The sequence below is a fragment of the Ahaetulla prasina genome, chromosome 3, assembly GCF_028640845.1.
Source record: "Ahaetulla prasina isolate Xishuangbanna chromosome 3, ASM2864084v1, whole genome shotgun sequence".
Lineage (NCBI taxonomy): Eukaryota > Metazoa > Chordata > Lepidosauria > Squamata > Colubridae > Ahaetulla > Ahaetulla prasina.
The window spans coordinates 88,294,227-88,317,211 of NC_080541.1; positions in this window are offsets into that span (position 1 = coordinate 88,294,227).

Sequence of the window (22,985 nt, forward strand, 5' to 3'; positions counted from 1 at the left end):
TAAATGTTCTTAATGAATTAAAAAGAAAGCTGAGCAGATAACACCTAATTCTTCTGCTCAGCTGCTATTACATCTCCCTCCAGAGACACTTAACAAAAGGAGGTAATTAAAGCCCATTACTCCAGTTTTCCAATAGAAATCAATTGGTGATACATAGAGCTTCTCTTTCTATCTTACTTACTTTGAAGTTATGATTTTTCTCTAAATGACAAATTTTGGCTTTAATGCTCCTTTAAACAATATTGGAATCAGCTTAATGTTAATAAAAGTATTTTTAAAATTGGATACATATACATACACACACATAAACATACACATACACATACACTTTCACACACCTACTACCCAAGGGTTGTGGAGCTACCATGAGAAAATTACACCCAATAATATAACCTGCTCATTCATATATTGCTAAAAAGTTGAAAAATTATCTCAAGTGAAATTGCTGAGATCCCTTGCAAGAATATGGCATTCCTGCATGAGATGTGACAAGATTTTAGTGTCTCTGCACATGTAAGAATGCAACTAAGCTTATGTTCCCCCTGAGACCCAGAAAAACACAGCTAGAAATTACATTTAGGAATAGTTCCAATTATAGGCAGGAATAATCAAATCTACACATTTTCTTTTTTCTTTCTTTGGTTTGATTTGATTTCTACAGAACAACCATCCATCTTACCCAAATGGCTTTGGACAGAAGGAATCATGTAGGGAAAAAACTTGGTCAGTGGCCAAAGACCATCCTTGCATCTAGGTCAACAAAGTCAGTGTAAATGGCACTCTGTCATAGACAGGAATCATGGCCAATCCTGCATATCTTGTTAGAAAGGACAGACCTAATCCAGGTTAGATGTTCACTCAAATCTGGTCCCATGTTATATAAGACTTCATTGGTCATTACCAACACCTTGAATTGCATCTGGAAGCACACTGGCAACCAATGCAGCTTTCAGAACGGAAATATAATATATGCTGATTGAGGAGCACATGTACCTGCACCAGCCACAGTTTCCCTATATCCTTCAAGGCCAGCTCCATGTACAGCAGGTTACAGGAATTTATTCCAGAAATGACTAGGACATGAGTGACTGTAACGATAGCTTCTTGGTGCAGAAATGGGAGCAACTGGTGCTCAGCCTAGTATGTATGTGGGTGAGATCCCAATATAGCTGGGAAAATACCATTTTATGCCTGAACAACTTGGACTGATTTCAGATTTTCCCAGCAGTAGGCTGCCTTCAAGATGTTGTGAAGACTTGTCTTTAACAAAGAAGCAATTGGTGTGTCTTTGTGGCTTTCTAGATATGAGCATTATACCTGCCTTCAAATTCTTCCTAGAAAAATATATATCATAGCCCCAAATTACTCAGTATAGTTACTATTTTATAACTTTAGCCATGTGTTCTTAACTCTATGTATCAGCTTGGATTGTTATTCTCTACACAATCAAGTATATCATTCATACACATAAATAGATTGCAAAGAATTGTGAAACAAGTTTATAACAACTATATCTACAGTATAACTACAAGGAATTCTGAACAATAAGAGAAGGGTAGGCAGAATTTTCAATATCTTGAACAGGTTTCCAGTGGGATAATTGCATTAATCTGCTGCGGTAAAATGACAAAGAAACTTGTACTAAAGGCCAGTGTAGTTCAAAAAGCCTACGCTGTAATCTGGTACCTTTGTCAGTTCTGCTGTAATTATCAGGATTCTCCAGGGTAAGCCTTGACAGTTAAACAGGAATAAAGCTTATATAAGTTCATAGTGAAAATGTAATCGTGTAGTTTGATCCATAAATTAGTTAAGTATTCAGACTTAAGTCAGCCAGATTCTTTGCTGCCAGTATACTATATAGAAACTTGTGCTCTGTCTGTAGAAAACCATGGAGAGGATCTTGAAGGGGATATTCAAAAGCTGTTACAGAAACAAGGATAGAAGCAATCCTCAAGCCCTGGAAAAGGAGAAAATATTAGAAAGATTCTCAGCCTGGCTCCTTCCTGCCTCAGTGATATATAAGAAAATAAAGCATAAGCAAACGTGCAAGATTCTGTTGGTATATCTTATTTTAATGAAGTATAGTTGTCTTCCTGTGGAGTCAGTTTTTTGATCTAGTCCAGGGGTAGTCAACCTTTTTATACCTACTGCTCACTTTTGTATCTCTGTTAGTAGTAAAATTTTCTAATCACCCACCGGTTCTCCAGTAATGCACCGTGTATCGTTGTCTGTGCATGCCTCTCACGCATCGTGGACTGGGTTTGGTGGGGGGGCGTTGGCTACCAGCTCTGCTTGTCTGTTACAGCTGGGTGCTGTGGGGGGAGGTGCACGAGCCATTCTGGCATGAGGAATGTAGGGATAGAGAATTAGAAACAAAGTGAAGAACAGGGGAGAAAAATAAATAAAATAATATAAGAAATATTAGATAGGAGTAAACAGGATTTGAATAGATACGAAGGGAATATGTATGTAACTGGAGTGTGACTGAATGTATAAAAAGTATATATGGACTATGTTATATTGTAATAAATACAAAAGAAAAAGTGTTAGAAAAGTTTGTACCAGACAAGTTGCACCATGTCTAATGCTTTTAAATTGTATATTTAATAAAATTATTTTTTTTAAAATTACATTTCCTTGGTGTGCCATTCATAGATGATCCAGACCACATTTTACACTAGAACCTAGACATCCAACTGAGAGTTGTTAAATGCTGAATTGATACTGAAATTGTCATAATTGAAACTGCTGACTTTCTAGTAAAAGTCTCCCAAGTAGGCCTCAGTGTGGCATTACTGGAAACTAACCAGTGAAACACAAATTTTCATAAAGGAAAAGTTTAAAGTCTATTCTAGGCTAAATAGCAGAAATGGTAATCAAAAGAAAACGTAATACCCATATATGGTATAGAACAGGGGTCCTCAAACTATGGCCCATGGGCCGGATATGGCCCGCCGAAACCATTAATTCGGCCCATACAGGACTACAAGGCTGACCTGTCCCCATCGCCCTGCTGACCCGCTGTCCCCTACCCTTCATCCAAATGTAGAACTTAGCTTCATGAGCTCCATGGCTGGAACTGGAAGGTAAGGCCAACATTTTTCGCTGGCAGAGTACTACTAAAGGCCAAAAACGGGTCTACTGGGGGCAGGGGAGGTGAAAAATGGGACACACAGGCCCTGGGAGGGGAAAATTGCACTTTCCACTCTGCTTGTTAGCTCGGGCTTAGTCCATCCGTCCCCAGCCTTGGGGTGGGGATCAACCCAGCGTGTTCGAAGTGGGCAAGCAGCCATGGTGGCCCTGGAACTCCTGGCCCGAAAGAGGCTTCTGCAAGCTGGTGGGTGCTTCTTGGCGAAGGCGGGCTGGCAAGATGCAAACAAGCTAGGGAGTGGGCCCTGCAACAGCTTCCCCCTCTACCTGATTCCACACACACATACCCGATGCCACTGCTTGGCTGTCTGTCCTTCTTTGCTCAGTGCTTGGCAGTTCTGGAACAGTGGCTGGCAAGGCAGCACTGGCAGTGACAGCAGGCAGAGTAGGGGGGGGGAGGCACATGATGCAGACCATCAGATGCACCTGCTCCATCCCATGTGACTGGGACTGAGCAGGTGGTTGCTCAACACATCCAGCAGGCCGGACCGCGTGCCTCTTCCCTGTGCCTCTGCCTTTGGCTACTGCTGCCACTGCAGGTGAAGACAAAATGAGGAGGGTGTAGGGCTGCTGATGCCTACTCCATCCCATCTCTTTTGGCTTGTGATTGGAGATCAGGTCACCACTGGTCATCTCCTTGGCCCCCTCGCAACTCTTGTCCTTGACCCGCACATGGAGCGTGTTCCACTCACAAGTAGAGTTGGTAAAAGCACACACATTCCCAGCAGGCAAAAGGCAGCCAGCACGAATGGGGAAAGCTCAATCCCCATTGGTTCTATGGCTGCCCAAGCCCAGCTGGGATCGCATGCCTCACCTCCCATCTCTTCTGGGCCTGGCAGCCAGGGCTCCGATGTGGATCTGGCTTTCGCCACTCTGGGTGGCCGTTTTTTGCCTGCTGGGCCTGGATGTACTTTACCACCTCTACTCAGCCTTTCTAGCTGGCTGCTTTGCCTCCTTCAGCAGGCAGGAACTGCCAGGAATAGAGAGTCCCAATGACGCATCTTCTTCACCAGTCTGCTTGGCAGGGAGAGCCGAGTCCCACCCTGCCCTGTCTTCAAGCACTTTTGGGGTGTTGCCGACCAATACAGCTCCTTCAGATGTGTCCCTGAGGCTGAAGCCCCTTGCCTGGGCTGAAGGCAGCCCTCCCCCTCCACATCTCTATTCCGAACTGAAGGTTGCAGCCAAATTTCCTGCTTGGCTGGCATTCCAGGGCTCGGGGATAGTGGGGCTTCCTCCACACAAGCAGGCAAGTCGGCAATGGCTTTGGTGCCATAGAGTGTGCCAGCTGAGGGGCTATCAGGCTGTGTCTACAGCCGGAAATCATTCCCCTACATACAAAGGGCGGTGAGTGGACGGTGGCTGACAGGTTTCCAGCTGTGGCTATCCGTCCCCTGCCTCACCTCACATCATCCTGTGGGATGAGCCTCCTGCCCACTGCCACACCCACCAGAGACCCCTAGATTCTCTCCCCAACCCCACCCAAACCCACAGACACCACCCCCATGAACAACGTCAAAGAGGCCACGCCCAGTCAGTCACAATCATCCTGACCACGCCCCTTCCCCGCCACACCCCTCCCCCAGCCCCCCAACAGTCTAAGGGAATTGGCCCTCTCTTTTAAAAAATTGAGGACCCCTGGTACAGAATAATTGTCTTGCTGAAGGAAGATCAACATGGAAATTTCTGTTTATCTGCCTCCATAATCTTCCGTAATGTGATGTAATCCTTTTAATATTAAATAGCTTGTTTTTCAAAAAGAATTTGACAAATTTCTTCACCAAAAACTTTTAAATAAACATCACATTACACAGTGGTGGGGACTAACCTGTCTCCAAGCTGAAAAAATACCTTGGGGGTCATGTTGGAGAGATTAGTGAAGATCTCAACTCCATACACAACTGCTGTGAAAAACAAAAGAAAACAATTTCCATGCTAGGAATTACAAATGATGGACTGAAAGTGTAACTGCCAACATCGTTATGCTTTTATAAAATCTAAAACATGTCTGTATAAGCAGTAGCGTGAACAGTTTTATTCATCACATTTGATATAATGTAAGTGGGAAAAAGTACAGAAGACAGAAATTGGGATGATTGTGAGTTTGAAGATTACCTTAAAGCTTGGAATATCGTGGATTCTTTCATTTTAAAAAAAGATGATGGAAGGGGGATATGATTATGATATATAAAGTCCATAATATGGAGAAAGTAGATAAGAAGATTGATTGAATTATTCTATAGAGTGCATTGTTGAAATCAACTCAATAATACTGGAATGATCAAATCTCTTATAGGATTAGTAAAACTCTTCTAGACCAGCAAACCTAATTTTAAGCATGATAAACATTTTTACTCTTTCATTTTAATTATCTGCTTTTAAATAATATCTTTGTAATATATTATTTATCAGCAGTAGCCTATTTCAAAATCATCTTAGTATAATTACCTATTGCATTTCAGATTAATTTGTTGATAAATATGTAGGCTGACAGTTTTGTTAAAAAGGGAATATGATAATTTCTTGCTGGTTTTTGGGTATTGGGGGACTGATTTTAATCTTCATGGGTTATATTTTCCTTTTTTCTTCATTCAAAACAGTAATTGTAGCCTATTCAGCAGTTTGACTAAAGGTGTTCAGGCACAAGTCCGTATACAATACAGTTTCTCCTACGTTTTTGAATATTTTCAAACTTTCAAATCCAAGCAGGCAAAAGTTTTGTTAATTTGAACCCAGCTATCGTACCAAACTCTTTGACAACTTAAAGTTATTTTTAAAAAAAACAGGTAGAGGAATTTAAAAAGGCTTATATGACGAAGAAACAACATCAGTATTAAGTCACACTCATAAAGAATGAAGGAAATGGCAGCAAATAGATTAGATTTTAAGAACTATGCAAGTTTCAGATTTCATCCAAGTTTGTTGAGAGACTGGGACAAAGAAAAAGTTATTGGCTGACCCCTCATTTTTGAAATTATAACACCTAGGAGTTGTTCCTTAAGTGAAACACACAGGTTTACCATTAGGCAGAGAACAGAAGTAATGAAACACATGACAGCTTTTATATTAGAAAAGGTAGAGATTAATTTTAGATGGTGTAGACCGATCCAATGACAGGGGATAAGTCATTGTGTGTTTCTTTGAATGCTTCAGACTGTAACTTTCTTGTGTTAATACATCAGTGCTCTTCTGTTGTAAGTTACAAATGGAATTGCAATTGATTTTCCCCAGTTATTGGTTTATTGTGCTTTTTCTTTATGTACATCCCATTATGTTTTGTCCACACCAGTGCTCTTAATACTATTACTTTATATTTTCTAAGAGGTATGCTTTTAAGTGGGTGCTGGTTTGTTCAGAGTTGCAATTAATGCTATCTTTAATATCATACTTCACTTAAAGTGTATATTTAGTATTTCAATAGGTTTCCAGCTTGAATTGTGAAACTTAACATGTGAAAATGATGATGAAATACTTCTTAAAATGAAGAACTAAATTCCAGTCAGGTGTTTCTGCAGGAATGGACCTTTTGGAAACTAGGAGCCTCATTTAAAATGGGACAGGAAACAGAAGGGGGAGTAGTATATCATACATAAGGTCAGAATTTTAAGTTGGGAATGATATTTTTGAGGGCTTGTGGTTTTTATTTTTTATTTTTTTAATTGTGCTATGTCTGTTTTGGTATTCATATCTTTTTTGTTATATCCTAACATGGCAGAAGCAATGTTATCTATTCTTGCCAGTAACTAATATGCATTTAAAATGTACTGGAAACTCCCCTCTCCCATTCACTGTTATTTTGCTATGATAATCATGACTGTTATAGCACTATAATACTAATGAAAGTCATTCCAGACATACATTTGAAGCAGTAGCTCCCTTGCTAAAATGGTAGTAAGCATATGTTTTTGATAATCCGGATTGGAATAAGCAAGCGTTGGATAGATAGGAAAATTTATGCCAGTTAGATAATGAGGCCTGGCAAATCAGAGAATTAACAAAATCAATCCTTCCACTCAGATTGCCTAGATTATTCAGGAAAAACACTTGGAAGAAACTCAGATTGAAAAGCCAACTGGGCAACCAAAATTCTTGATAGATTATAGTCTTTATTATGATAGATTGCTCATATGAATAGAAGCATAAAAACTGGTACTGAGGTAAAATGGGCCTTCCAGTTTCAACACTGTTTAATCTGGGGAGGTGAATTTAGCATAAAATATCAAACCTCAATTGTGATCTTTCCAGGGAGAGCCAATTGACATCTCCATTTTTTCCCCTTTTATTAAGTACTGTTAAGATGCTTTTTTGGGGAAGGGAGAGAGTAATGTCATTTAAATGAAAGAGTGGCATAGTTCACCATTGCCTTTTTCCTAGGATTATGAGAATCTGACTGTCTCATAGCTGGCTTTCATACTTAAGGCAGGATGAGAATTCATGATCTCCTGATTTCTAACTTGGTGCCTTAACCACTATATATTAAAACACAAAGCTGGCAATCCCACATAACAATGAACATGGAAAGAAAGTTAAATATTGCTCCATTATACAATTTCACACAGTGATTCATCCTTCTAAGGATGTGGGATATTTTCCATAGAGTTGGGAACAGTCTTCCAATGGCCCACAACTTTACCTCACACTGTTGCTTTATCATCTCACTTGGAGTTTTCTCACCTTAACAAGTGAGGGGGTACAAAAATAGCTCTCAGCAGCACTATACCACCTACTTTGTGTTGTCCTAACTATGTTTTCTGAACAAGAAAAAGAAAGAGCTTGGGACCCTTGGTTCATACCTGCCACCTGGGACTCTGAGGGAGATGGGCGGTTTAGAAATATGAAATATAATTTTTTTAAAAATGATATTTAGGTTAGCCAAGCTAGGAAGAATTTTTTGCAGGCACCCAAGACTTAAGTAAAGCAGGGGTAAACCTAAAAGTTTGTGAAGAAATGCCTGATATCATAGTGTTTCACGGTTTGCAGGTAATCTGCCTCTATCTTCAAGGCTTAACCAATATTACAGAAGCAGGACCTTTCCTGCAGTGGCTCCAGCTCTCTGGGATTTTGTGCCCTTTGAGGTGAAATCTGCCCCCCAACCTTTGGCTTTCCAAAGAAGACTCGAGACTTGGCTGTGCTGATTGGCCTGGGACTCCGATGGAGATGTTCACACTGAAGATGGTTAGTGGACTAGGATTAGAAAGAATATCCCACTTCCATCCCATTGCATTCTGATTTCTTAGCTAATGTTTGATATTTTTAACATTTAATCTTTTGTATTTTTATGATGTTGTAAGCTGTCTAGAATTGCCTGACAGTGAGATGAGTGGCATAAAAATATTATAAATAAAAATGAAGGGAGGGAGGGAGGGAGGTAGAGACTAAAATGAACTTAATCCACTTGTTAAAAAGCACACACATAATGGCAACAAAGCCATAGATTAATGGAATAAGAACAGTTAGGGGATGCTGAGTTAAATGCTACAATTATACTGACATGTTTTACTACCCATCATTCTGGAATTTCACAAAATCTTGGCTGCTTCCTGATTTGAGGGCGAGTTGAAATTTTGCCGAACCATTTTAAACTTCACCACTTCACATCTACTAAGGTCACCCATTCTATGTCCTTGCAAAGGCTGCCAGTGAAATCTTACCATCATCACCCACGAGTGCCCGCCAGAACAGTAAAAAAAGTCAAGATGAAGGCCACTATCATGTAATCAAGTTTTGCATGACTTCAACTGAAAGGTTGTGTTTGTGTTTTTTTGTGCTTTTTAAAACTTTTTTGACTTCCTCGTGTCTAAAACTACCCCTTGTCATTAGGTACTGACCCTTATGTTATGTATCTGCTTCTATTCTCTGTTTTGGGGAAAGCTAAATTTAGTAGTGTATGAAAGGTAATATACTGAGTAATACCATAGATAGAAAAAAAGCATATTCATTAAGAAATAGTTGGTTTCAAATTGTTTTGCAGTCTATCCCACATTTGCCATTTGCATTCCCATCGTTACAAATCATGCTTTATTTTTGTCATCATTGTCTTCTTTTCGAGACAGATACCATCAGCAGGAGGTTCAGAAATGTCAACTGTAATTAAAAAAGTAATTTTCAAAGACATTTCACAGTTTATTCACAAGGAAAATGACTTTCTAGCCTATGAACTTTTAAGCTGCTTGGTGAGTCAAAGACCTAAAAATTTTCTTAGAAGCCTTGCTTTAGCTCACAGACATAGCAGGGCACTTGACAAGTTTGCAGCAAAGAGTGTGCTAATAATTATGTGCACCTTAAAAAGGTGCAAAGTGTTTTGATTCCCTCCTCTCTGCTAGAGTTTTCTTCCTAGTAAATTATGCAATGAAATTCCATATCAGCAATATTTTAAACTCTTTTTTTCTTCCACCTTGACATTAGTTCAAATATTCTGCCTTCCCACAGCCCAGCAAGTAAGCATGAAAGAATTGGACAAATAGATCACAAGCTGATTTAAAATAACTCAGGTTATACAAATAGAACAAAAGCAGGACCAAAGTGCAAGCACTTCATTTTATGTTGAATTGCTGATAAAAACTTTTGATGTGTATTTTGTAAATGTGCAAAATGTTTAGTTTCCTCACAATAATCTCATATTGGAATCTGACCCTAGCAAATTGCTAAATAACCAAGTACAGAATTTGAGGCCTTCGTCTTATTAGAATTTACAGCAAAGTGATAATATTCTTTAAAGTTCTAGAAGAGAGATTTCTATAACAAGATATTGGTTATATCCTTTTTTTTAAATAGTCAAACAAACATTTAATACATCAATCAGTCCTTCCATATGTTATCTTGGTGTTTCTTCCATGACTTCATCTTCCTGTTGTTCCTCCTGTCTTTATTTTCTCTTAATCTATTACATCTCTCCAAAAATACTGTAGGAATTTAGCACCCACCCCCCTCCTAGAAGAATGAAATATTCTAGGAAATATTTTAAAAAGCAGAATATTATACCTTCCTGGATGAGAAATGGAGAAACATATTTTAAAGACAAAGGAGCTCCCTGCAACTTCCTGACTCCCCCCCACCTTTGTCAATGGGCCATTAAAAGCCTCAGCTAAACTCACTCATTCTCCCCACCTTTGTCAATGGGCAATTAAGGCTTCAACCAAGCTCACTCAATCCCCCCATGATTTGCAACACAATACAACTGAAACTCACCACATGGCAAGGCTCAAGCAAGCTTGAGAGACAGCCAGCAAGGCTAGCTAAGACCCCCACCCCCTGGGAGTCTGACAACCAATCAGGATACTCTTCCTGTGCCCCAGAAAGGTCAAAGCTCAGAAAAATCATAAAACCAGGGAGCACACAGGATCTCGGCCCTTTTCTGTTCAGGAACTCAAGCCATGTGATCCTGACCACCATTAAACCATCTTTCCAAGCAGCCTCCATGTTTCCAGTGTCTTTGTCCCCACTTGGAACTGAACCCAGATGGATATTTCTTCCAACAATTGGCACCCACAGATGGGACTCCAAGCTAACCTAACCAATGGACCTGGCCCAGGTAAGCCTCCCTTGCTAGCAGCAGACCCATTGAGTCTGTGGGTAAGTTTTCCTGGACCTTGGCCATTTGGAACTAGGTTTTAAAGGGGTTTTGAGTGTTGAGCTCAAAGACTGCTTGGAAAGAAGGTGAGTACCTCTAAATTTTAATTTTAAGCATGGAAAAGCATGGGAAATATGTGTATGCCTGCATGTGTGTGAATGAGAGAGACCTTCTCCCAATCACAGCTGGATCTTGCATCCTCTGTGCATTTCCTAACCGCAGAAAGACCAAAAGTCTGAGAGCATGGGGTTTTGCCAGAGCACAGGACCTTCTGTTAGGGAAGGAAGAAGTGTGTGTGGGATTCCACCTGAGGAAACAGTCTGATTCCACCTCTTTGAGCAACCTCTAGCCGCACCTCTGCCTACTGCTAGCTCCACCGAGCCGTGACCGGTAGGATAGAGAAAGCAAGGGGAAGCCAAACGTGGAACTTTGTGTTTATTAGGAACGGAAGCCGAGCGAGAGGAAAGTAAGTGTGAATGAAGCAATTAAGAGAGTAAAAAAGAAAAGGAGAAAAAAGGAAGCAGGAGATCTGCTTGGGGCCCTGGATGCCCGGAGGCTGCCAGTACTGCCTGGTATGCTAAAAAGGAAGCAGGAAGCAGTGTTGAAGAGATGCTCGTACCTACTGGCAGGGCAGTAGGTCCTCTGGGATCACCTTTTTTGATCCAAACCGGAAGCTCCCTTAACAGGAAGGTGCCCATACTTCGACAGAAGGGAGTCAAAGTCCTTCCCAGAACTTTTTTTTCTGAAAACTGTAGGAGGATCCACCGGCTAAGCCAAAGTGAAAATAAAACCTCACATCGGAGAGGGAAACATGGGAAGCAGTAGCTCGAGGGTGGAGGGAAATCCCCTGGAAAACCTGCTGGGGGCCTGGAGTGCCCGGAGGCTGCCAGTTTTACCTGGTATGCGGAAAAAGAAATTGAGGAAATTGTGTAATAAAGATGAGAATAGGAAACAAATTTGGCTAAATAAAGGTACTTAAAAGAAAAGGGAAATATATAAATAGGAATGTTTGGGTTTTTTTGTTTGTTTGCTTGTTTGTCTCTTTCTCTGTCTTCTATGGAACCACGTGGTCTGTCTGTTAAGATTTGTGCCTTCCCTAATTTAACTGAGATTTATGGCGGGAATGATCAGTGTGTGTGTGTAAATCTCAGAGTTTTGTTTTCCTCTCTGTCCTCCTTGTTTTTATGTGTGTATGTCTGTCTTTGTGGGCCCTTGAAGTAATTGTAACTGTAAAATGTATCTGATCTCTAGAGACAAGAATTTTAAATTGTTAGGGAAAAACAAAAACAAAAGGTTGAAGCAATAAAATAGGGAAAAGAGAGAGAGAGAGAAAAGAAAGAAAGCCTTTGCCCTATTTTCGTGTGGCCACCGGGAATAGGGTACAGAACTTTTCATTTCTGCTTTTTTTCTCCTTCTCCTCTTTATCTTAAAGTAACAACTCAAGTTTATAAGGAAACATTTTAAGTTCACTTACAAGATAAGTTTATGAGGAAACGTTTTAAGTTCACTTACAAGAGAAAAAAAAAATTCAGTCTTGCATTTACTATGTGTTTAAATGATTTTACCTGACCATCCTCTTCCTGAAGTATGTGAAGTTTTTTTTCTTATCAGTTGTGTCTCCATTTGGTTGAAACTGCATTATCTTTTAGTAACTGCAATATTGATGTGTTGTTTCTTTTCAAACTCTGCCTGCAAGATATCTACCCCCCCCCAACTTTTTAATCCTGTTACAATGCCTTTCCTGAGAAGATTACCCACAAAAGTGGGGAGGAGATCCTGTTCTAATGTCTTTCAGCCCTGAAAAGATGACTCTGCAACTGTGGAAGCAGAGCACATGGTTCCAGATGCTGCCCCCAGAGGAGACCTTCTATTTGTTGGAGCCAGGAATTGAGTTTGAATCCAGCCCCCACTGAAAATCATCATAGCAACCAGATTTGGAGCAGACCTTTCCAAACCTGACTAACCGGCCTTATTACCAAGCATGCCACCTAGCAGACATGAAAGAAAGGACCCTGAGATGTATAAGTAAAGACTAAAAGACTCTTTTCAATTCCCAGAAGACAACTGGAAAGACTATGGGGAAGGGTGGAAATTCATTGTAATGTTTTCTTTCTTGTCTCATTTACATTGTAATCAGTCTAAAGTACTCATGTAAGGATTGTATTTGAGTGGCTACCACAGCAAGTTCTGAACACCTGAGATTTCTGTCTAATGGTAGGGAAATTTGTCCAGCATGTTTGTATTGTTTGTATTGCCTGAATTGTAAAGGTAGCTGCATACACAGGCACACACAGAGAGACACACCATTCAGAATTAGACTGAAACTATTCCCTTCACTTACCTCCACACAAGACTTCTAGGTTGATTTTTGCTCTGTGGCACTAAAAGCCCAAGGAGTCAGATCTCCCTGCTAATTCCATGGGGGAGGGGCATCCCCCTCAGGCAATTCCTCTCTTGAAGAGATAGCAGAAAAAGTGATATCCAAAACCCAAGCCCTGACTATGACTCACAAATGATGCTGCCCAGTTGCCCAGTAAAGCAAGATATGTTGCACTGGTGGTCTCATGAGTAGAAGTCCCAGGGCTCATTGTGTGTAATTTTTTTTTAAAAAGAAGAAAGGAAAAAGCCTGGATTGCACACTGATTAACCTCAATTTGGACTGAAAAAATCTTGGATAGACTAAAGTAAGAGCTAGGGCAGGTTCCGTAACCAACCCTTGGAAATGAGCAGCCTGTAATTTAAAGGAAAACCATGGCTGTGAAACTTTTGGGATGTGTGCTTGCTTGACCTGACTGGAAGCTCTCAGAAAGTGATATCTAACAGCTGAAATTAATTGGCATAGAAAATTGGATACTGTAAAATTCTTACCAGAACTTTTCCCCTGGCTGCTAGACCTTCATGGTTGAAAGCTTTTGGGAGCCACTGAAGGAATCTTTTTTTCTGTTGTCTCTATCAATGGCTTCCTTTGCATCAGGAAAATTAAAAGCACCCACTGATTTGATCAATTTTAATTTTTGCCAAGAGCATGTTTCAAAACTCACGTTTTGAAAAAAAAAAAAAAGTAGGGATTGTAGGAATTTAGCACCCACCCCCCTCCTAGAAGAATGAAATATTCTAGGAAATATTTTAAAAGCAGAATATTATACCTTCCTGGATGAGAAATGGAGAAACATATTTTAAAGACAAAGGAGCTCCTGCAACTTCCTGACTCCCCCACCTTTGTCAATGGGCCATTAAAAGCCTCAGCTAAACTCACTCATTCCCCCCACCTTTGTCAATGGGCAATTAAGGCTTCAACCAAGCTCACTCAATCCCCCCATGATTTGCAACACAATACAACTGAAACTCACCACATGGCAAGGCTCAAGCAAGCTTGAGAGACAGCCAGCAAGGCTAGCTAAGACCCCCACCCCCTGGGAGTCTGACAACCAATCAGGATACTCTTCCTGTGCCCCAGAAAGGTCAAAGCTCAGAAAAATCATAAAACCAGGGAGCACACAGGATCTCGGGCCCCTTTTTCTGTTCAGGAACTCAAGCCATGTGATCCTGGCCACCATTAAACCATCTTTCCAAGCAGCCTCCATGTTTCCAGTGTCTTTATCCCCACTTGGAACTGAACCCAGATGGATATTTCTTCCAACAATACAATATTTTAATTATACTCTCTAATATAACAATTAATTTATTTATCTCTTTTCCAACCAATGGTAAAATTGACCCCATATCTTAAAATATTCGGAATCCTCTCTTTCTTTAATGATCAAAGTTAATCTATTCATTTCTGCACAGTCTAAAATTTTCTTAATTACTTCCCCTTCAGGGGGATTTTCTCTGCTTTCCAGTTTTGAGCAAATACAATCCTCACTGCTGTTATTACATGTATAATCAAATATATATATTTTCTTCACTAATTTTCTCTGGAAGGATACCCATTAGGAACAGCTCCGGTTTTAAATCAACATGTTGTTGCGTCATTTCTTCTAGCCATGTCCTAATTTTACTCCAAAATATTGGTTTTTATCCTATTCAGTGCAAATAGTTGATTAAAACCCTTCCCTTATTTTCATAATGCTGTTAAATTCAGGGTCTAATATTACTTAGCTATACCACTGCTACCATAATCTCTTATCACCAATCAACTTTCAGGCAGGTTAGGTTCCTATTTGCTCTATAGGTACTGTAGTCCTTGAGTTACAACCATTTGTTCAGAGATCATTCAAAGAAAGTAGGAAGTCAGAAGTTGACACTGCTCCCATGATTTTTTTGTTTGCCCAAACTCCATAGCACTTTGTATGCCACTCCCCACCCCCTGCAGCCCCTATGCGCATGCTTGTGTCCTGGAACACCTGCCTGTGTGACTCCCTTACCCCTCGTAGTATCCACACAACTGCCCATGATTTATGGCTCCTGCTTGCAGCATCTGCCCATGCTCCAGAGTGCCTGCCTGTGGTATCTGCCTGGTCCCCACAGCACCCACCAGTCCGCTTGCCTGGGACTCCCTCCTCTTCCTACTTAACAACCTATACCATTCTGCGGTTACAATGATAATAAGGACCGTGGGATTGCCACTGCTAAGTGATGCAGTCATAGCTTTTTATAGCTGCATCACTTAGCAATGGAAGCTCCAGTCCCCATTGCCTTGTAACCCAAGGACTACCTTGTATCTACCACTGACCAACATTCATGTTGGCAAAGATGACCTTCTCCACTATTCTTTCAAGACACCTAACAGTAAGATATAGGAAAACCCAACCTCTTCTCGGTCTAAACTATCCTAGTATCCTTACCAGAGTCAATTTGCAAAGCTTGTACACCTAGTTTCCATTTGACCTACCAATCTTGTTCTTCCAAGATCTCTTCCTTCCTCTAGACCAGTGGTTCCCAACCTTTTCTTGTTTGAGGCACAACCTTTTCTTGTTTGAGGCACCCTTGGAAAGCCTTTCAAAAGTTCCCGGCACCCTTATAAGGAAATAGATATTTAAAATCTCCGTAGCTCAAAAGTTCCCGGCACCCTCAAAAGATCTCACGGCACCCCTTAGTGCCGCGGCACACTGGTTGGGAACCACTGCTCTAGACATTGTCAGACTGATAAAAATAAATATAATTTAATCTAATCTGATCTCAGGGCAGGCTTGCCTTCTCCCCTCTGCAAAGATCTTCTTATGCACGGTGTAGCCGTTTGCACCAGATTGCAGCTCCAAAGAAACCCAAAACAAAATAAAAGAAATCAGGAATGACGTTTCATGGACCTGGAACAGGGCAGATTAGAATTGTATGCTCAATTTTGGGTACATGCAGGGGTAAAATTTACTTACCTTCCCTACCGGTTTGCCAATGTGCATGCACCTCACGCGTGCTCGCTCCACTCATGTGTGCCGTCATCTGCGTATGCTTAAAAAAGCAACATCATGATGTCCGCGTGGGTGGGCGAAGCCTCCCATAGCTGCCACTACCGGTTCGCCCAAGCTGGATAGAACCGGCTGGATTTCACCCCTGGGTACATGTCTGTAGTACAAAATTATTCTTATATTCTAATGACATTCTCTTATTAGAATCAGGCTTTGACTGAATCTGATACAAAATCATACTAAGTGGCATGTCAACTCCTCATGCTTTCATCCCTAACTAGATCTACAGACACATCTAAATAGTGTTATTCCTTCCATCCTTCACAATCAAGAGTTTAAACTAATAACATGGATACATACACGTAGAACACATGTTTATTGTATCTTATGGCAATTGGCTGGTTTGCTCATCCTTGAGAAGGCATTAAAATTGTGAGGACTGCTAGTTCCACATCCTTCTAAAATTAAATTTTTCCCTCTTATCAGGCTTGACTGAGCCATCACATTGTTCAGACACTGCTAAATGCTCAGCAATTATGAGATTTAAAAGATCAATATTGTTTAAAAATCAAGCTATTACTTTCTCATTACAGAATTTGTTCTTGGAAGAGAGTTCTCCTGCTGAGAAGTGATTGCACTGGCTGAAGGCTGCTTTGGTTGGTTATGTGATTTTAAGCAGATTTCTAAATCACTGTGGGAGAGGGTATACTTAAGAGAGAAACATAGGGAGTTCATTAATGTATTTTAACAAGAATGGCACTTTTCCCCCTTGGATTGTCCCCAAGCTTCATAAAACTGTTCCATAAGAGTTAATATGAATGAATGAATGAATGAATGACTAATCAGCAATTTATGGATATGGGCATTGGGTCACTTTCAATTGGGACATTCCTGAAGATGAAACAAATGCTTATATCTATAGTTGTTGTTTTTTTTTTTGCATTTATATCCTGCCCTTCTCTGAAGACTCAGAGCGGCTTACACTATGTTAGCAATAGTCTTCATCCTATTTATATACAAAGTCAACTTATTGCCCCCAACAATCTGGGTCATCATTTTACCTACCTTATAAAGGATGGAAGGCTGAGTCAACCTTGGGCCTGATGGGACTAGAACCTGCAGTAATTGCAAGCAGCTGCTGTTAATAACAGACTGCATTAGCAGTCTGAGCCACAGAGGCCCCAGATAGTATCTCCTACTGTTGTGCTCTAAAGCCAGTTTTAGAACTCTCACACTGACTTTTTTTGTTTTGAAACATATGTATAACTGCTTCAGTATGACTATATTATTAAGGTCCAATTTAAGAAATTAACAACTTGGGTTTTTTTTTAAATAGGTCAGGTTTTCAGGTAAAATTCTTCAATATTTGGGTACACAGAAAAATTACTTCAAAATTTTCCTCAGTTTAGTTAATGGCAGTTCTTTTTATATTATTATGTTCAATGAAGTGATCTCACATAGAAGAAACTAGACACAATTAATGGCCGGAGAATCTAAATTTATCCTATTTATTAGTATTTTTCTATTGTTGAAAAGAAAGAACAATTTTGAAGGTTTTTTTTCCCATTTACTGAAATATTTTTGCTTTTACCTGTGAACTGAATATTTGTATCCTTAAAACACTTGCTAAAAAGAATGTTTCACTCCCTTCTTCTGAGTTAACTTGCCTAAGATGATAATATACAATAGTAATAGAACTGCTAGCATATATTTCAAAGTTTTAGTAATACCACAGGCAAAAAGTTTTGAACCACCTGATGTCACTTCAATCAATGCTTTTCAAGAGAAACAATCTGCATGTTTCAAAGAGACATCGATGAAATAGCTGGTGTCATGACAAGAAACTGGCAAAGATGCATACATCTGAGAATAAACTGGAATGGTATTGCAGGTCAAAATTCACAAGGTGAATATGAAAGAACAAAAATACAAGCATAGCAAATTTAGATAGGTTTCATTACCAGGTTGTAGCCATATCGAAGGCTGACAATCCACTTTGAATGGAGGAGCAGATGACCACAGTCATATTCAAATATGGAATGAAAAAAGGCATTCAACCATCCATACACACCAAGTTCCCTAATCATGTACTGTAGGAATTTAGCACCCCCCCCCCTAGAAGAATGAAATATTCTAGGAAATATTTTAAAAAGCAGAATATTATACCTTCCTGGATGAGAAATGGAGAAACATATTTTAAAGACAAAGGAGCTCCCTGCAACTTCCTGACTCCCCCCCCACCTTTGTCAATGGGCCATTAAAAGCCTCAGCTAAGCTCACTCATTCTCCCCACCTTTGTCAATGGGCAATTAAGGCTTCAACCAAGCTCACTCAATCCCCTCATGATTTGCAACACAATACAACTGAAACTCACCACATGGCAAGGCTCAAGCAAGCTTGAGAGACAGCCAGCAAGGCTAGCTAAGACTCCCACCCCCTGGGAGTCTGACAACCAATCAGGATACTCTTCCTGTGCCCCAGAAAGGTCAAAGCTCAGAAAAAGCATAAAGCCAGGGAGCACACAGGATCTCAGCCCCTTTCTGTTCAGGAACTCAAGCCATGTGATCCTGGCCACCATTAAACCATCTTTCCAAGCAGAAAAAAAAAAAATCTTGGATAGACTAAAGTAAGAGCTAGGGCAGGTTCAGTAACCAACCCTTGGAAATGGGCAGCCTGTAATTTAAAGGAAAGCCATGGCTGTGAAAATTTTGGGATGTGTGCTTGCTTGACCTGACTGGAAGCTCTCAGAAAGTGATATCTAACAGCTGAAATTAATTGGCATAGAAAATTGGATACTGTAAAATTCTTACCAGAACTTTTCCCCTGGCTGCTAGACCTTCATGGTTGAAAGCTTTTGGGAGCCACTGAAGGAATCTTTTTTTCTGTTGTCTCTATCAATGGCTTCCTTTGCATCAGGAAAATTAAAAGCACCCACTGATTTGATCAATTTTAATTTTTTGCCAAGAGCATGTTTCAAAACTCACGTTTTGAAAAAAAAAAAGTAGGGATTGTAGGAATTTAGCACCCCTCCTAGAAGAATGAAATATTCTAGGAAATATTTTAAAAGCAGAATATTATACCTTCCTGGATGAGAAATGGAGAAACATATTTTAAAGACAAAGGAGCTCCTGCAACTTCCTGACTCCCCCACCTTTGTCAATGGGCCATTAAAAGCCTCAGCTAAGCTCACTCATTCTCCCCACCTTTGTCAATGGGCAATTAAGGCTTCAACCAAGCTCACTCAATCCCCCCATGATTTGCAACACAATACAACTGAAACTCACCACATGGCAAGGCTCAAGCAAGCTTGAGAGACAGCCAGCAAGGCTAGCTAAGACTCCCACCCCCTGGGAGTCTGACAACCAATCAGGATACTCTTCCTGTGCCCCAGAAAGGTCAAAGCTCAGAAAAAGCATAAAGCCAGGGAGCACACAGGATCTCGGGCCCCTTTCTGTTCAGGAACTCAAGCCATGTGATCCTGGCCACCATTAAACCATCTTTCCAAGCAGTCTCCATGTTTCCAGTGTCTTTGTCCCCACTTGGAACTGAACCCAGATGGATATTTCTTCCAACAGTACAATCGGATTCCTTCTAGATATGTAGTTTTGAACTTCAAAAATATTTCAAAAATAAATTGACTTCTGGGAGTTGAAATCTATACATCTGAAAGTTGCCCAGGGTGAGAAAGACTGAAATATACTTTTAAACAACTCATCCTTCATATGGATATAGTCATACATAATAAAATATTTTCCCTTTTGGTAAGGGCAATGAATGACTCCTTACTCAGTGCTAGAAATGATATGATTTATGCAAATAGGAATTGTTTTTTAGTTCCTAGCATGAAGAAAGGTGATTTGTGTAGAAATCTATTTTCTTTCCTTGTAAAGAAAAGCCATTATAACATATACTCCCCCCACCACTTTATTGGGGAGGAAAATAATGCCATTTGCCCCTAAAAAGTGGGGAGGGGGCGGTGTTGCATTCTCATCGCAACTGCTACAATTTTGAGCTTCTTCACAGTGAAGAAAAACAAAAACTACTGAACCCCCCCTCTTCCCCTCACTACCAAACTGTGAAAAGAAAAATTACTATCATTTTTCTGCCTCTAGAAGGGAGAATTTTGCAGTTTAAATCCCTTTTACTAGTGGGAAACAGAAAATCACAATTTTTTCACTCACCTTTGATATAACTAAAGACTTCAAAATGGCTGTGCTTCTACTTTCCTCAGGCTTTACCATGTGACTCATCCACCTGATTTAAGCCTCTGTTTACAACCTTCACAGACCAGGAAAGGAAACTGTTGTCTTTTGCTGCTTGAAATAATGCCATATTCCAGTGGTAGTCAACCTGGTCCCTATCGCCCACTAGTGGGCATTCCAGCTTTCCTGGTGGGCGGTAGGGATTTTGTCCAATACTGAAGCACTTTCCTTTTTTTAAATTTAATTGACTTTTAAAAAAAAATTTCATAGCATTATTTAAAAACATTTTCATTAGGTTTTCGTAAAATTTCCAGTGACAATTTAAATTTCTGAAAATATACTATTTGTATCGCCCACGCATAAGTTTAGTTCACTTTACGTAAGTGAAACTAAATGGCGCTATAGAGTGACTGCAAACAAAAGAGCCTCGTCCCAGAATAGCTCACGCATCTCCCCCCGCACCACCCAGCTGTAACAGACAAGCAGAGCTGGTAGCCGGCGCCCCCTCAAACCCAATCCATGATGTGCGAGAGGCATGCACAGATGATGATACATGGAGCATTACTTTGGAACCGGTGGGCGGTTAGAAAATTTTACTACTAACAGAGATACAAAAGTGGGTGGTAGGTATAAAAAGGTTGACTACCCCTGCCATATTCAGAGGATTGACCAGAGAAAGCATATTTATTAGTGATTTTGCAATTGGCCTAATATCTAGGACAACAGACTTACTTTGGAGGCAGGGCACCTTCTTGGATGTCTACAGAAGACAGGTACTATTCCTTTCATTTTAATGGGACTTTGTCAGTGATAGCTTTTCCTTTCCTAGGACACCTCCTTTATTTCTATTTGTCCTAAAAATGTACATGAATGTTGCTTCAGTTGAGGAGGCACTTGAAATGGTAATATTGACAGATATTGATGATATAGCCATAATTTGTGGTCAAGAGTTATGAAATTGCAAAATAATATATAAGGAGACATTTTAAGTGAGAGGCTATAGTCAGTCCCCACAACAAGTGTGATGTGATGACACATGTGATGTGGTTGTTGTGACCCAGGCCCCAGTAGGTAGTAGGAAACTCAATCAGTGTAAAACCAAACACTCTTTATTCGAACAACTGAGAATTACTTCATTCTCAGAGTAGTTCAACTAAATTAAAGCAAATTCCTCCCAACACAATTCCTCAGTCCTATCACCAACCTTGGTCCAGTTATGCAAACTGCCAAAGGCCTTTCTTGGCAAAAGTTCAGAAGACACTAATACAAAATAAATGCAACAAGACAAAGCTATAAACATTGTTTTCTAGCAAAATGCCATTGCTGGTCATTTTAAGCCTTATGGGAGGGCCAACCATCTCTTGGCCCTATTCCCAAGTCGTCCTCTTCGCTTGAGCTGCTCTTGCCTTCTGGCAGCTCTTCTCATGCTTGCATTAGGAACAGGATCCTCCTGTTCCTCTGCCTCGGACATTTCGTCGCGAACTCAAGACTCATCTTTTTATCCGCGCGGGGCTGGCTTAAATTGGGATTTTAATGTTTAAATTTATTAATTTTAAACGGGGTTTTTTAATATGGGAAATTTTAATTATTGGGCTAATTTAAAAGAAGTTTTTTAAATCGTATTTTAAACTTGTATATTGTATTGTCGGTTTTATTATGCCTGTACACCGCCCTGAGTCCTTCGGGAGAAGGGCAGTATAAAAATGTGCCGCGGACTTTATAGGCATTACGGAGACCTGGTTGGGCGCAGAAGGGGGCGTGCCCCTGGTACAGATGTGCCCGCCAGGTTTCCGTGCATTCCATCAGCCGAGAGCCCAGGGTAGGGGTGGGGGGGTGGCGGTTGTGATTAGAGAGAGTCTGGAGCCGAGGGAGACCACTGTACCTCAGATTGCCGGGTGTGAATCCCTCTTTGTGAAGTGGGGCCATAGATGTCAGATGGGCTTGCTGGTCGCGTACCTGGCTCCTTGCTGCGTGACAGCTGCCCTGCCCGAGCTCCTGGAGGTGCTTGCCGGAGTGGCAGTTGAGACCCCCAGACTTTTAGTCATGGGGGATTTTAACTTGCCATCTTCCGGCTCGTCATCGACAGCAGCTCGGGAGTTCATGGCTTCCATGACGGCCTTGGACCTGACCCAAGTAGTTGATGGCCCTACTCACATTGGGGGAGGCACTCTGGACCTGATTTTTCTCTCTGGTCAGTGGTTGAGAGATCTGGACTTAAAGGAAATAGTCACTGAACCTTTGTCATGGTCAGATCACTCTCTTCTTCGCCTGGACTTTCTGACCGCCATTCACCACCGCAGGGAGACGGAGCCGACACGTTGGTTTCGTCCCAGGCGCCTGATGGACCCGGATGGGTTCCGGACGGAGCTTGGGCCATTCCCTGAGGGTCTGGCTCACGGCTCGGCTGAGGAACTTGTTGCGGCCTGGGAACGGGCCGCGGCGGGGGCCTTAGACCGTGTCGTGCCTCTGCGGCCTCTGACCCGGCGCAGGGCCCAACCGGCTCCTTGGTTCTCCGAGGAGCTGAGGGGGATGAAGCGCCGGAGAAGACGCCTAGAGAGTTCCTGGAGGTCTAGCCGTTCGGAAGCTGATCGGACACTAGTGAAGTCCTATACTAGGACTTACCTAGTGGCATTGAGGGAAGCGAGGCGTAGCTACGCCTCCTCCCTCATTGCATCGGCAGATAACCGCCCAGCCGCCCTGTTTCGGGTGACTCGCTCC